The sequence below is a fragment of the Rhinolophus hipposideros genome (assembly GCF_964194185.1).
Source record: "Rhinolophus hipposideros genome assembly, chromosome: 22".
NCBI classification, from domain to species: Eukaryota; Metazoa; Chordata; class Mammalia; order Chiroptera; family Rhinolophidae; genus Rhinolophus; species Rhinolophus hipposideros.
In genome coordinates, this window is record NC_138068.1 from 24,856,685 (window position 1) to 24,871,219 (window position 14,535).

The 14,535-nt window shown below is 40.7% G+C and overlaps 1 protein-coding gene across 4 annotated transcripts in view; it reads left to right on the plus strand.

Annotated features, from left to right (window-relative positions):
* Nucleotides 1–274: 274 nt before the first annotated feature.
* Nucleotides 275–14,535, plus strand: part of PTPRA (protein tyrosine phosphatase receptor type A) — a 123,103-nt gene continuing 108,842 nt past the window's right edge. For 2 of the 4 annotated variants that reach the window (XM_081033893.1, XM_081033895.1), the window contains exon 1: nucleotides 275–558. The gene's annotated coding sequence lies outside the window, so the exon portion shown is untranslated. The remainder of the gene's footprint in view (nucleotides 559–14,535) is intronic. The other 2 variants (XM_081033896.1, XM_081033894.1) reach the window with 2 other exon arrangements.

Genomic DNA, 14,535 nt, shown 5'->3' on the forward strand with positions numbered 1-14,535 from the left:
GGCTGGGACTGTAGAGAGGCAGAAGCCGTACGTGCGCGGGAGGCCGGTGCTCCTGGTGTCCCGCTTCCCCGAGGACCCGGCTGCTGCGGGGCGGGCATCTCCCCGGCCGCGAGCGAGGCTGTGAGCGTTGAGACTCTGCTCTGAGCCTCCGGCCAGCTAGCGACCGCTTGGAGGCGTGCAAGGGCGGAGCCCGAGAGGGCCGGGAGACGCCCTTCCGGTATAGGCCAATCAGCGCCCATCTCTGAACGGCCAATGAAGAGGCGCCTTACATCACAGGCCGGCTCGGGAGCGAGGCTGCGGCGAGTGCGGCGCTGACAGAGACGCGCGCGCGAGAGCCAGCTCGGATCCCGGGCCGCTGCCGCCATCACCGCCGCCTGCCCAGTCGCCCCTCAGCCGCTTCTCCTCGCCATGGAGGCGAGGCCGCCGCCGCCGCCGCGGGGCTCCCAGCCGCGGGCCGGGCGGCGGCCCTGAGGGCGTGTGGCGGGCCGAGACGCCGCCGCGGAACCGAGGCGGAGCCGCCGTCCGCGTCCCCAGCGGTCCCGCCCAGCGCCGGACTCGGTGAGTGTTTACGGCCGCCGCCGCCGCCGCCCCGAGGGGCTTTGAAGGGGGGGCGGCCCCTGGGCGCGGGTGAGAGGGGTCCCTGGCGGGAGCCCCCCTCCCTCTTTTCCGGGCGGACTGCTTCGGGCGTCTCTAGCCGGCTCCCACATCCCGGCGCTGAGCGGAGAGGGGTCCCCGGAAGCGCGCGGGGCAGGGCGCCGACCCCTGTGGTCCGCCCGGGAACTTCGCGGGCGTCCTCCTGCGGCCGGAGTTGGTTCTGAACGGAGAAACTTGGCACAGGGGGAACAGGGTTTGCTCAGGTCCATTAGATGGGAGGAAGGAGGGAAGAAAACTCCTGGCCTGAGAAAACGTGCTGTGCAAGTGGCCGAGTTGTCTCCCCCGAAAGCCCCCCTGCCCTGCGCCCAGGCCCCGCCGTCTCCCGCCCGCTGCCAACTGTTGAGGCTGCGGAAGGAGGGAAACGGGAGCTCCGCGCTGCCCCCGGTGCAGAAGGAGCCAGTTGGGGACGCACGTCCCCTCCCTTTTTCACTGTTGGTAAATAAAGACGATCGGGGTTTGAAAAATTAGTTCCTCGTTGTAGTTCCTGAAGATAAGGACGTTAATAGCAGAGGTGAGCCCAGTGTTGAGGGTTTTGTGTGTGTGTGTGTTTTTTTTTTTTTTTTTTTTTTTTAGGTGAGTGCTGATGTTTGTCAGGCAGTAAAGGAATGTTCACAACCTCCCTAGGCGGGGTGGGCGCCTTCGGGAGCCTTTGCCCCCCAGCGTAGGGGTTCCTGTTCTAGAACGAGCCCCGTCTCCGGGGACGTCGCTTCCCTTGCCACCTGCCTGCGGGGAAGGCCGCCCGGGAAGCAGAAGATGGTGGGCGGGGAGGGGATTGACGGTGGAAGATGGGCGAACATCTTCCTGCCTGGCCACGCCTTTAAAAACACAGACCTGATGCTGTCACTTGTTTACTTAAAAGCTCCCTCCCTCCTTTTCCCAGGGGATGAACGAGTCTCTAATTGCCTTATCAAGTCATACGGGGTTTTGACGGTCTTGCCCCAATGGACTCTCTTACTTTGAGCTGAATCCTCCGATTCTCCTTCACCTTACCCCCCTCCCTAGCCATTCCCAGCTGCTCGTCTGCCTTTTCCTCTGTTTCGATGCCTTTGCTTGTGTGAGCCTCTTTCCTCCCGACCTTTACCTGCCCAGCTCCCCCTTTTCCTCTAAAGCCTTTCTCACTACAGAAGCTTCCTGAGGTCGGGAGCTGTGTTTTTGTACCTTTTGATCTCCCACACTAAGAGGATTCTTTCTCCCAATTGTCTTGTAGGTCGTATCCCACGTGTCTACCTATCCATTCTTCCCCCTTACGTCTTGCCTCTGTTTACTTCCAGGTTCCCACTTCCCAGGAGAATCTTTCCTGTTTTCTGAAGGCTTTCTTGGAGTGCATGCCTAGGACTTTTAGTAACTCTGATTCCCTGTTTCCATTCCATCCAGCCCCAATTAGTAGTCAGCAGACAGGAACTAGCAGGTCTTTATCCCGCTGGCCTCCAATCTGCTTGACTCTCTAAAAGACCAAAAGTTCCACGGTGACTTTTCACCTCTGCCTACTTGAAGTGAGTGACCTGGCTGATACGTGTATTCTCAGGCATCGTGGGATCCAGGTGGCTGGCTGTTCACTGGGTACCTTTTAGCTACTTATTTACCATATGGGTGAAATTCAGAACCCAAAAAAGCCAACTCTCTGAATAAAGTACGTCCATGCTCCTTCTACTGCTAGGGGAGGTGCTTGTGATACAAAATAAGGGTGAAGAAGTTAAATCTTTACCTTGGAGGAGCTTACAGTCTAATGTAGGACAGGTGGATACAATTACTTGTACATACATCACAGTTAGTATGAAAGTGTAATAATAGCTATTTTATTTGCTTTGTGACGGGATGTGTAATAAATGTTTTACATGAATTATTTAATCCTTTCAACAGTTATGTACGGGCTTCCTCCTACTCTACAAGGGTGGAAACTGAGGCCATACAATAGGCAGATGAGGGAATAGTCAGGATTTGAATCTTGCCAGTCTACTTCCAGAGCATCTGCCGGGTGTATAGAGAACATTTCTTTCCTAGGTGGTCCGAGAAAGCTTTCCTGGGAGAGGGACTTTGGGCCATGAAGGGTGCATAGGAGTTTGTGTGTGATAGATAGTATACAGGAAAGGGGGAGGGAGCAGCACAAGTAGGATTGGAGGTGGAAAGAACCCACTGTCCTTGGGGAGCAGGGAGAAGTTAAACATAGTAGGACTGGGTAGATGGAAGAAGGGTGGGAAATGAGATTAGGGTGAGCTTGAGGGTCTGTATGTGCTGTGTTAGAGTTTGGGTAGTAGAAAGCCACTGGAGGATTTTAAAGGAGGCCAGGGACTTGGGTTAACTGGGCTTTGGAAAGGTCATTCGGAGCAGTGTGGTGCCAGATGCTGTTGCCCCTTTAATTTGGGAGGCAATGGCCAGACCTACAGAGGCAAAATCATAACCTCTTAGATCCAGAGGGAGGCCTAGAGAGAATGCTGCTCAGTTTCAAGAAAAGATAATAAAAATATAAGAAAAAATTCCAGCAGTACAAGAGGACATATAGAGAAAAACAAGTCCCCCTCCTACCCTGACCTCCCCAGATATGGCTGAAATTTCCAGTTTCAGTGCCTTACATAGACACTGTTCCTTTATAAACACGTGTCTACCTATCCATACTTCCCCCATGATACACACCAGTCACACCTTGCTCCTTTTTACTTAACGTGTTTAGGAAATCATTCCATATTAGGACAAACACTCGTAGAGCCATTCATTCTTTTTATTGCTATTTTTCTTATTTCATTGTATGGCTACATGATAATTTGTAACTAGTCTTTAGGTTAAACATCACGTAAGTTTCCAAGTTTTTCTTTTACAGTGTTACAATGAATGTCCTTGTACATACTTTATGTGCTAATATGTAAAATTATGGAAACTGTATTTCTAGAAGTGGAATTACTGGGTCAAAGGATATGATGTGTGCATTTTAAATTTTCAGACATATAAAGTACCACTCATTTGAAGAGGTTGTACTAAGCTATCCTCTCGCCCAAAAATGTGAATGGGACTCAACGGATCAATGGATCTTCATCAGAGTATGCATCAGGCTGGTCTAGGATGCTTTTTCAGACATCATATGCTTCCTTTTCCCTCGCTTAACCTCTTCCTCTCATGTGATTCTAACTTCTTTCAATTTACAGAAGGAAACATTGAAGCTCAGAAAGATAAAGTGACTTGTGCAAGACAGTATGGGTGGTGGTGGTTTTTAAGCAGGTCTAATAGTATTTGTATTTGTCCAACACTTCATTGGAAGAGCTCAGAGTCTGTTTGTAAACATTGTTGCATTATTTTTCTCCACCTTCACCTTCAAGATGCAGGGGAAGTTTGATTTATAAGCAGGAAGCTGGCCAAATATAGAATCTTATCTTTTTAATTCTAGTTCAATAATTAATAAATGTTCTCAAATGCCAAAGCTGAAGAAATGTTTTATCAGTGAGTCTGAGTACAACAAAAATAGCAATAATATAACACTAACTTAATAAAACTGACCAGTAAGCCCACAAATAACCTAACATTAAAATTTGCTTTAATATAGTATCTATAGAAAAGAGAATGCGTTGAATGTTACATTATTTACTCTAAGTTCTTATCCATTTGTGTCAGCGTATGGACATAGATTTCTTTTTTTAGTAGCTGTAATCAGTACATGCAGAATGATTTTCGTATTCTTGAATGGCTTCAACTGTTTACTCATTTATGTATCTTGATTATTTTAAATCACAGAATAGTATCTTATGCATTGATAGCCATAGTTTGTGCACTCTTTATTTTTTTATTTTTATTTTCCTTTTACTTAAATGGTACTTCTTCTCATCACCCTGTTCAAATACTTCTTTTGGATTATTTTTTTGGATTCTTACCCTTAAAGTGGGTTCACTGAGTCAGGATATGGCTTCAGTACTGAATTGCTATCTGGGAAGGTTGAACTAATTTACAACACTAGCAATTTATGTGGCCCTGTTTCCTGAAAATCCAGCCAATGCTATTACAAACAAAAGCTAATATTTGATCTTATTAATTTAAAAGAAATGTAATCGTACTTTGAATTAAATTTAATTTACATTCTTTACAAAGAGAGACCAGTAGTTCTTTAGACTTTGAAATTAAGTACAGTGCTGTGATAAGTATCATATCCAAGAGTTATGTAGCTAACACCAAATTATTGTTGAAAAAAGACATTATTGGTGGGGCAGAAATATTGTGGAAATTTAGGATAAGATCATGTTGGTAATGAAACATAAGACTAGATGCTGTTCAGTTGAAAATACCAGACATTGTGCCAGGTGTTGGGGATACCCCAGAGTGTCACGGATGTGATGTCTCTCCTTGTGGGGCTAATGCAGTAGACAGGCATCAATCACCTTGTGGTAATTACAGATATGATCCGAGGGGAAGAATAGGATGTCTTGGGAGTGCCAAAGAAGTTCAGCATTAAGCGACATTTTCAGTTGAACAGCACTCACTGGTAGAAAGGCTCTGAGCTGGGAAGGGATTTGGTACTTTAGGGCGTTGTTTCTCTAACTTGAATATTCACATGAACCTTCTGGGGATCTTGTTAAAATGCCAAGTCCTGATTCAGTAGGCTTAGGAAGGGACTTGGGATTCTTCATGACTAACCATCTCCCAGGTGAGGCAGATGCTACTGGTGGGTGTATCACCCCTGGAGTAGCAAAGCCTAATTGAGAGCTTGATGAGCACGAAAAACTGACCAAGGTGTGTAGGAGGGGGTAGTTCTCTGCTCTGGCTGCACTTTAGATTCACCTTGGGACCTTACAAAAATCAGCCATGCAAGTGCTCCACCCCCAGGTATTTTGATTTAATTGGTCTAGGGTGGAGCCTGCGAATGTATGTATTTTAACTCCCCTGGTGATTCTAACATGCAGCCAGGATTGAGAACCACTGGACTAGAGAGGGGCAGGGGCCAGAGTGAGGGATTTTGGACTTTATCCTGAAGGCAGAGAAAAGCCATTGAAGGATTTTAAGAAGAGTGAAGTGCTCTAATTTGCGGTTTTAAAAATTCATTGTGGATGCAATCTAGAGCAGTGGTTTTCAAAATGATGTTGATAAAATGATTCATTGGGATGCTGGAAGAAAATTTTAGAGTTGCTTTTTATTATTTTTTATCTAAAAATGATAATGTTATATTTAAGAATTGCTATTGGCATCTTCTTGGGTCTATAGATCAAATAGTGCTAACATGTTAACTTTGGGTATCCTGAAGCAAGAGAAGGGAGTTCTGCAGTGAGCAAGCAGAACCATATTCATACATTTGCTTTCACTGTATTGCAACATATTGGTAACAGTGCATATTATCCAGTTTTCATTAAACCTTCACAGAATGGAGAAGTGGCTTAAAATGATGTCTGCAAAGAAACCAGTGATTGAAGAAAATATTAGTAATGCAAACACAAGCAAACAAACAAAATGGCAGAGCTGACCCGTGTCCATTTCCTATTATGAACTCTTGGTGAGCTATTAAATTGCATTAAATAAGTCAGCTCTTATTACATTGGAAATACCAAGAAGCCTATTTAAAACATGGATTTATGGGGGGAGGGGTGTGGTAGAAGAGGGAAAAGGGGATCAAATACATGGTGATGTGTCATAGAAATGTACACTTGAAACCTATATCATTTTACTAACCAATGTCACCCCAATAAATTAGAAAAAGTAATAAAACATGGGATTACCTCTTCCGTCCTTAATAAGAATCTTAGTTTAAGAATATGTAGAACCTTGAGATATTATGTAGTAAAATAGGAGGCTATCACTAGCACCAAGACATTTGAAAACCAAGCATCAGGAGCATAAAGAACCTGTACGTTTCTTTCCCTAATGATGTTTTAAGTCATAGGGTATTCAATGAGATGGTGTACAAAGTTTTACTAACCTAATGATTAAAATACATATTTTAAGGTTTCTTGTTCTTATAAAAGACAAAAAGTCACATACCATTGGCAGGTTCTTTCTATCTTGTTCCTCCCTCCCCACAAAAAAAAGGCCCACTTTAAAAAGAAGCTGATACAGTATATGAAAAACATGTCAAGAAACTAAAATCCATTCCTTTGTCAGCAAATACTCTTGTAAGATGCATAGAAAATGTTGCTGACAATTGTCACCCCAATAAATTTAATAATAATAAAAAAAAAGAAAATGTTGCTGAAGATTTGAACAAACAATATTAGAACAAATTTTGCAGTGAGGGAGGTTTGCTATATAGTTATAAAAGTATAGAAGCTTCTAACATGTCTTAGTATTTGCTGTATTCTCTTTTAATAATTAAATCCAAGAAAAATAAGTTATTTTTTGAGCTACTAGAGGAAAGTTGTACTGGAGAAGACATTCTTAATAGTAAATGACTGCCTTCATAACATTGCTATACGGAATAATTGTCAAATGTAAACTGATAGAACAGCTGCTTTGACTGAATAAAAATGAAATTCGTTCATGGCCTCTCCATGGACTATTTATTGAGGCAGGTTATCATTTGTTGGTTATCTTGTGGTAGAGTTCTTGATGTTATGCATTTTTGTTTTACAAAAAAAGCTGATTTTTCCTGTGATAAGTGGCTATCTAGCAAATACTTGAAAAATTAATATCCTTAATCTGTCTCTTCAAGTATGTCGTATTTTAACAGTGAATGAGAAAGTAACTGCTTTTTTCTTAGAAATGTGCTATGGAACAATATTTTCCTCACAATTAAAAAATAATAAGCTTTACCGAACTATAATTTGCATACTATAAAAGTCATCCTTTTAAAGTGTACCATTCAGTGGTTTGGGTATATTCATGGAGTAATGCAACCATCACCATTATCTAATTTCGGAACATTTTCATCACCCCAGGAAGAAACTTTGTACCCCCATTAGATTCACTCCCCACTCCACCCTTCTCAACCCCTGGCAACCACCAATCTTCCTGTCTCTGGATTCGCCTATTCTGGACATTTCATATAAATGGAATCATACAATATATGGCCTTTGTGACTGAATTCTTTTACTTAGCACAATGTTTTGGGTTTTTCCACGTTGTACCATGTATCAGTACCTCATTTCTTTTTAGAGCTGAATAATATATTCCATTGTATGGACATACCACATTCTGTTTATCCATTCATCAGTGAACATTTGGGTGGTTTCTACTTTTTGGCTATTATGAATATTGTTACAGCTATCTTAGTAGGTATGAAACCATATCTCATTGTGGTTTTGATTTGCATTTCCCTAGCGACTCATAATTTCATTGTGATTTTGCACCTAAAAACTTTCATAACTTTACACATGAAAAAGTTGGAAAGCTTAAATTTGTTACTTGCTGAAAATGTCCAAATATATGTATTTTTAGTGATAGATGATCTAATGAAATAAAGGACCTAGGCATTGATCATCAGTGGCTATTAAAAACCATTAGGGAACTTTATAATAGAAAGATCAGACTGACGATCTTCTGATCAATCAAAATGGGTTACATCCAAACCTTATGTTCCTCCGATATGGTACTATAGGAAAAGTATAACATCACCCATTACATATTCTCCCCTTCAATCAAATCAAACCTGATACTGATTAAGCCTCTAGATCTAACAACCAGTTTACAGAATGTAATTAGAAAATTCAGAATGTAAGAAATTTTGTAGAACAAATGAACCCAGTTATTTCAAATAAATGGCAAGAAAAAAGTGGGGGAACGATTACAGATTAGAAATGTAATGTAATTTGAGACATTAAATGTAACGTATAGACCTTGTTTAGGTTCTGTTTCATGCAAACCAACTGAAAAGATTTATGAGAGCACTGGGAGTGATTTGAATGCCACCTGTGTATTAGATAATTTTTAAACAATTATTTTAATTTTTTAAATGTATAATAGCATTATATTAAAAGGAAAGAAAGACTCCTTTCTCTTTGAGATAACTACTGAATTATTTATGGATGAAATGGTATGTCAGGAATTTGCTTTAAAATAATTCATTGTATTTGGCGGGTTATAGATGGTTTACCATATACTGATAGCTATTGAAGCTGAATAATAAGTATATATGGGTTTATTACAGAGTTTGAGCTACTTTTTTTAATGTTTCAAAATTCCCACAGCAATAAATTTTTAAAAACCCAAGTGAATAGTTTTAGTGGGTTTCACATCCATTTGTTAGAAATAAAAGAATATAACATCCTCGGAATAGTTTTCAAGAATAATTGTATGAGGAAAGAAGGACATTTGCTAGCCCAATTTAAAGGAAAATGTTTGCATAATTCGATGGGTTTAGAAAACTAAATATCACAATTTAGTAGGCACAGCCATAGCACTTCTTCCGTTAGGAGCAATGTTTCTTTTTTGGTTATAATAGCCATTAAAACCAAATATTGACTTGAAACTTACTTTCCGATTGCTCTATCAAAAAAAGTATTAAAATGAGGTTTTTTTCAAACATAATGAAAAATATTTGATCGTGGATCACAAACATTTTTAAAACAAGTTCAATATTAATATTTTGGTGATAGTAGTAATGGTTTTTATGCTTACCCTTCCAAACCCATATAAAAATATTATGTGATCATGTTTTATTACATTTGAAAATGAATGTTTTGTAGTATTTGTCATGTTTATAGGTGAACATAGGCTGGGGATGTGCACAATGATTGGTTGATTGATTGATTGGCTGGTGCATAGTCAAAAGGTTTGATTGTTGTTACCGTGGAGTATGAACTGGACAGAGCATAGAGACTAACTTGGTGATTATTAAAGCAGATTTGGCCTGGGATGATGGGGTCTGGACTGGTTTGGGGTAGGTGGAGTGGTGACAAGGTTGGACATATGTGGATAAGTATGATTTAAGCAGTAAAAGTGTTAGTAGGGTTCCAGGTGTCTGGCTTTTTGGAAGAGATGAGTCTTAGTGAACTGAGCTTTTGTGTGTGGGAAGAAGTTGAAACCCAGCTGCTGTGAATTGTGCAAGTAGTTCTCAGTCAGATATTGATTGACAGATAGCTTAACCAGCAATTAGTTTTCAAACATTGGTTGACAGGTGGCTTAATACAATACTGAACTGCATTAATACTACCCATTAATAAAGAGAATGTCTTTCATTGATGTGTCAGCAGTACTGTTACCAGCAATGTGGAATAGTTCCAGGACTTCCACTGTTCTTTTAAAAGGAACTGGGGGATTGGGAGAGAGGGGTAGAGCTTTTACAGCCATGCTTCTGTTCTGGTGGCCCTTTCCATGTCTCCAGTGATGGGAATGCTTTACCCACCTGTGGGGACAGAGCCAGGAGTGCAGTTTCCAGGCTCTCTGCCTCACCTGGAAATGTGCTCCCTCGGGTAGTAAATGGCCATCAGCTGTGATTGGATGGCCATCAGCGGTGGCTAGTTGGCCATCAGCTGTAACCAGTGAGCCATTGGCCACTAATATAACTGCTGTGGCTACGCTAGCAGAAAATGGGGGCTAGCAAGAAGATGGTGGCTGAGCTAGCAAGTGCGGATTGCAGTTAGCACGGCGGGCTGCAGCTAACAAGTGAGGTTGGTTAGTTGATAGAGAAGCCAATGGCAGGTTACAGATCATGTGGCTCCTGCTTCCTGTGTCACCAACCCAGCCGCCAGCGAGACTATAGTGGTATGACTCCCCTATCTGGCTCCATGAGTGTTCCTTTTTGGCCTCACCATGTCCTGCGTTCCCTTTCAGGAAATGAGGCCTGAATTGGTGCCTCTGCTGGCTCCCTGTGAGACCACTGCTCTTCAGTGCTCCTTATTTCCCACCTGGATCTGCTCACTTTGTTTAGAGGGGCTGAATTCACAGTGACTTCCAGCTGGTGTTTCTTTTCCCAGTCTAGGGTGTTAGCCTGGCTCCCGATCTTGCTACTGCCAAGTTTCCCCGAAAATAAGACCGGGTCTTATATTAAAATTTTTGCTTCAAAAGGTGCATTAGGGCTTTTGTTCAGGGGATGTCATCCTGAAAAAATGCTAGGGCTTATTTTCCAGTTAGCTCTTATTTTCGGGGAAACACGGTACCTTTGGGTGGAGGGGTTATATGGCGTACAGTTCTTTTTCTCCAATGTTAGTGGGAGAAATTGCTTAAACAGTTCATACTTATTCAGTTGAACTTCATTTTCAAAGGTTTACCTTGAAGAAGGCTGCTATACAGCACTAGTGGTTAATGGCACAGCTTAGTTATCTTTGTGTTTCTAATGTGTGACTGGGGCTTTTGTGCACAGAAAGGACTACTTAAAACTATTTGGGCTTCAAATTAATATTCAGTTTATTTAAGTGGCAAATTACAAACCTAGTTTTCCTTTAGTCTTGTTATTGTATTTGTAAGCATTGTAATTTTTGTATAGAAATAAAAACAATAACTTTCGCTCTTTAATTAATATTAATTGAAGCTTAACAGGTTAAATTTCTTCATACCCCTTTGTTAGTGAATTAAGTTTCCTTAGATATTCAAATTCAGTCTGTCAAGCCCAACCAGTCCTTGACAGGTCAGAGTTACCACCTTAACAAACAGAATCTCCTCAGTCACTTCAGCGATACTAAGAAATTAAACTTATAAATGTAGTGCTTTTCATTAGGTGAATTTGAGTTACCAACATTTAAAAAACACATATCCTAAACTTAACTCAAAACTATTAGTACCATGGGTGTGATATGCCTCATCTTATTGTTCACATCTTTTTCTTCTGGAGTTGTAATGCCACTTAATTACATAATTAAGGAGGACAACTTTTCCATCTAAGAGAGCCCGGGATACGGGATTGAAAATACAGGACTACAATACAGTTATTTATTGCTCAGAGGTTCGAGACTGAGAAGAGAACTAAGTGTTCTATGTTTCCAGAATAATTCTACTTAAGAGATGCCCTGCCTGTATATTAAGCCCTGAATTTGGCATCAGTGGGGTAATTCCATATCTGGGGTTTGTTTTGCAACTCCCTGTATGTATTTTTTTCAAATTTTTAATTTTTTTCCCCAAATCAAATTGGACTTTGCATTTCTTTCATATATTTCTTGTCAGGCCATATAGTATTTTTAATTTTGGGAGTTGGATGTGACTAGGATTCATATTTCATACCTGATGTGTTTTGTGAAGTTTGGCAGAGTACTTCACCCTTACGAGACTCAGTTTTCTCACCTAATAAATGGGTTCAACAGTTGTACTTTTTTGTTGCATATGATTGTTTTAAGGATTAGACAGTGCATGTCAAGTGCTTAGCATAGCTCTTAACACATAGTAAACCTTCAATAAATGTTAGGAAATATTATAATGCTCTTGATTATATCTCTTTCCTTCCTAGTAGTAGTTGGTTGGGATACAGTGTAGCTGTATGAATTATTACAGAATAACTTTTATCTTCCTGGTTTTAACAGGGGAAGATGTGGAAAGGATAGAAAAGGAAAGAGAGAAGGAGAAGAATCGAGTAAATATGACAGACTAGAACATTTACTCCCTGAACTATCTGCCCTAGAATTCTGGGACACAGCTTCTTCTAAGATGGCCATCCTTCATTTCCCTTAGGCCCCTATTCTATGACCACTAGGACTTACCAAAGATTCCATCCTCAGCCTGCTTGTGTTTCATCTGACTTTTATTCTTCCTGGAAGCACATGCCTATGACCATGGTTTCAGCTTCCAGCTCCTTGCTAATTAGAAAATTTGTCCTCAGCAGATTGGATGATAGGAAAACCTACTGGTCATCTCATGGGCTGTTTCTCAGGCACCTACAAGGGGCTTAGAACTGACCTCATCAACATGAAATGTGTTGTTTTTATATATTTGCTATCTTGATGAATGGCACAGCCCAGAAATCCAAACCAGACCTGGATGATGGTGTTCATCTGGTTGGTGATACATTCCTGTCTGTTTTACCTCTTTAGTATCATTCAGATTTGCCTGCTTTCTCCCCATCTCTTCTGTCCCTTAGTTCAGGGTCTTTTTCACTTAGATGACTGCTGCAGTTTCCCCAGTGTTTACTCATTACTTCCTTGTTCCAGATGATTTATCACATTGCTGCCAAGAGTGATCTGTTTGACTTCCTAATCTAAGCACAGCAGTCCCTAGCTTAAAGTACTTGGCATAAAATCCAAATTTATCAGAACAAGCTTTTGCAATCCAACCCCTCTTAACCTTTTAGCCTTACCTTTCCCCTGCATCCATGCTGTGCTTTTCCAGACCCTTTCCTCTGGACTGTGCTGTGCTTTTCCAGACCCTCTGTCTTTGGCTGGACTGCCCATCTCCCTCTTTACCTGGCATTACAATTTCTTAGATAGGGATTAGCTCCTCCAATCAGCATGGCCTTATTGATCTAGGTATAGCTCCTGTGCTTATTTCTATCAAGTCACTTATATTGTGTGAGAATCCACACACTGGCATGTGCAGATTAATGGTCTCAAAAGGATTCTGGTGGTCCATACTATGTAGTAATACGTAATTTTGCTGAAGCACTGATTAATATTTGACTTAGTGGCAGCAGATGGGTTCACTTAGCTATTTAGTGAGCCTAATCTAACTCAGCATCTAAGGCTGCCTTTTTATTATTCCTGCTCTTTCCCATTCATCTCCTACTTTTGTAGGTTTTATTTTCTGATTCCAAAACTGGGAAATACTTTTGAACAACAAACTTGAAGCCCCTATAATGACCTCAAAATTCAGAAGGTTTTTAAGATGCTTTTTCTTCTCTCCTCCTCCCATTCCCCTTATCTTTGGTATTAAGTTCGGGGATGCAAACTCAAATATGTCTTTGGAGGCCAGGCAGGCACTGTGAATGAGAGAAGTAGATCTATTTGGTCCTGTGCCACACTTGAGGTCCCATGGCCTTAAGTGAAGGAGTTCGCAGTCGATTTTTAATGCACTGTGCCACCAGTTTGCAACCTTCACTGTAACTTCCAAAGCCTATGTGTGTATGATTCCGTTTATATTTTTCTTTGAAACTGAATTCATTAAACAAAAACTTAAGTAACTACACTACTATTTCTAGACCCAGCTAAAGTATCACCTACTTAGCGAAATTTTCTCAATTCTCTCAGAAATTTTTTCCTTCTTTTAGGATTGGCATAACAACTACAGTATTGATCATAATGTATTTTAATTGCTATGTCATGTCTAATTTCCTGGTAGTTTATTGAGGACAATTATTTATTGAGTAGCATGTCTTATTAATTCTATTAGGAGTTCAATATATTTATTGAGTGAAGTGTTAGACATTTAGTAAACATGTTTGTGGATGAACATGTATTGACTAAAGCCAAAATGTAAGGGTCTGTAATATAATAACATTTTTTTTCCTTTTGATCATTTGAAAGGCTATGTGTCTACACTAAAATTCAGCTTTGTTTCTTGGAAATTACTGAGAATGTTAGTGATGATATATCTATGTTGTTGGGTTTGGTGTGGACAAATTTGTTTGTACAGGTGGTGAATAAAAAACTTAATGTAAAATAATCAGTGTTTCATCCTCTTAAGAAAAGATCCATTACAAGGGGAACTCCCTGCTTCCAACTTTGTATGGTTAAGACAAATTCATCATCTGATGATTATGGAAAATGTAAAGAAATTTGAGTACACCTTGATGAGAAGGGGTTTGGAGTTAGCAGACCTCAGCTCTGTCTCTGTCAATACTAATTAGCAAGTCTCTCTGGGTCACAGTTTCATCTGAAAAGTGATAAAGGACTAGTTTAAGATCCCTCTATCTCTAAAATTATTTAATTCTAAAACAGTGACTTTCTAAAATATTTGAACCAGTGAAGACTTACTGTACAACTCATTCTAAGAGAATTTGAAGTAGTTTATTACAATACATGTAATACTGTAGTGTGTGTGTGTATTAAGAGAGTGTGTGTTTAGGATCTCTCTAGAAAAACACCAAAGAAACTGGTAACGATAATTACCTCTCTGAGG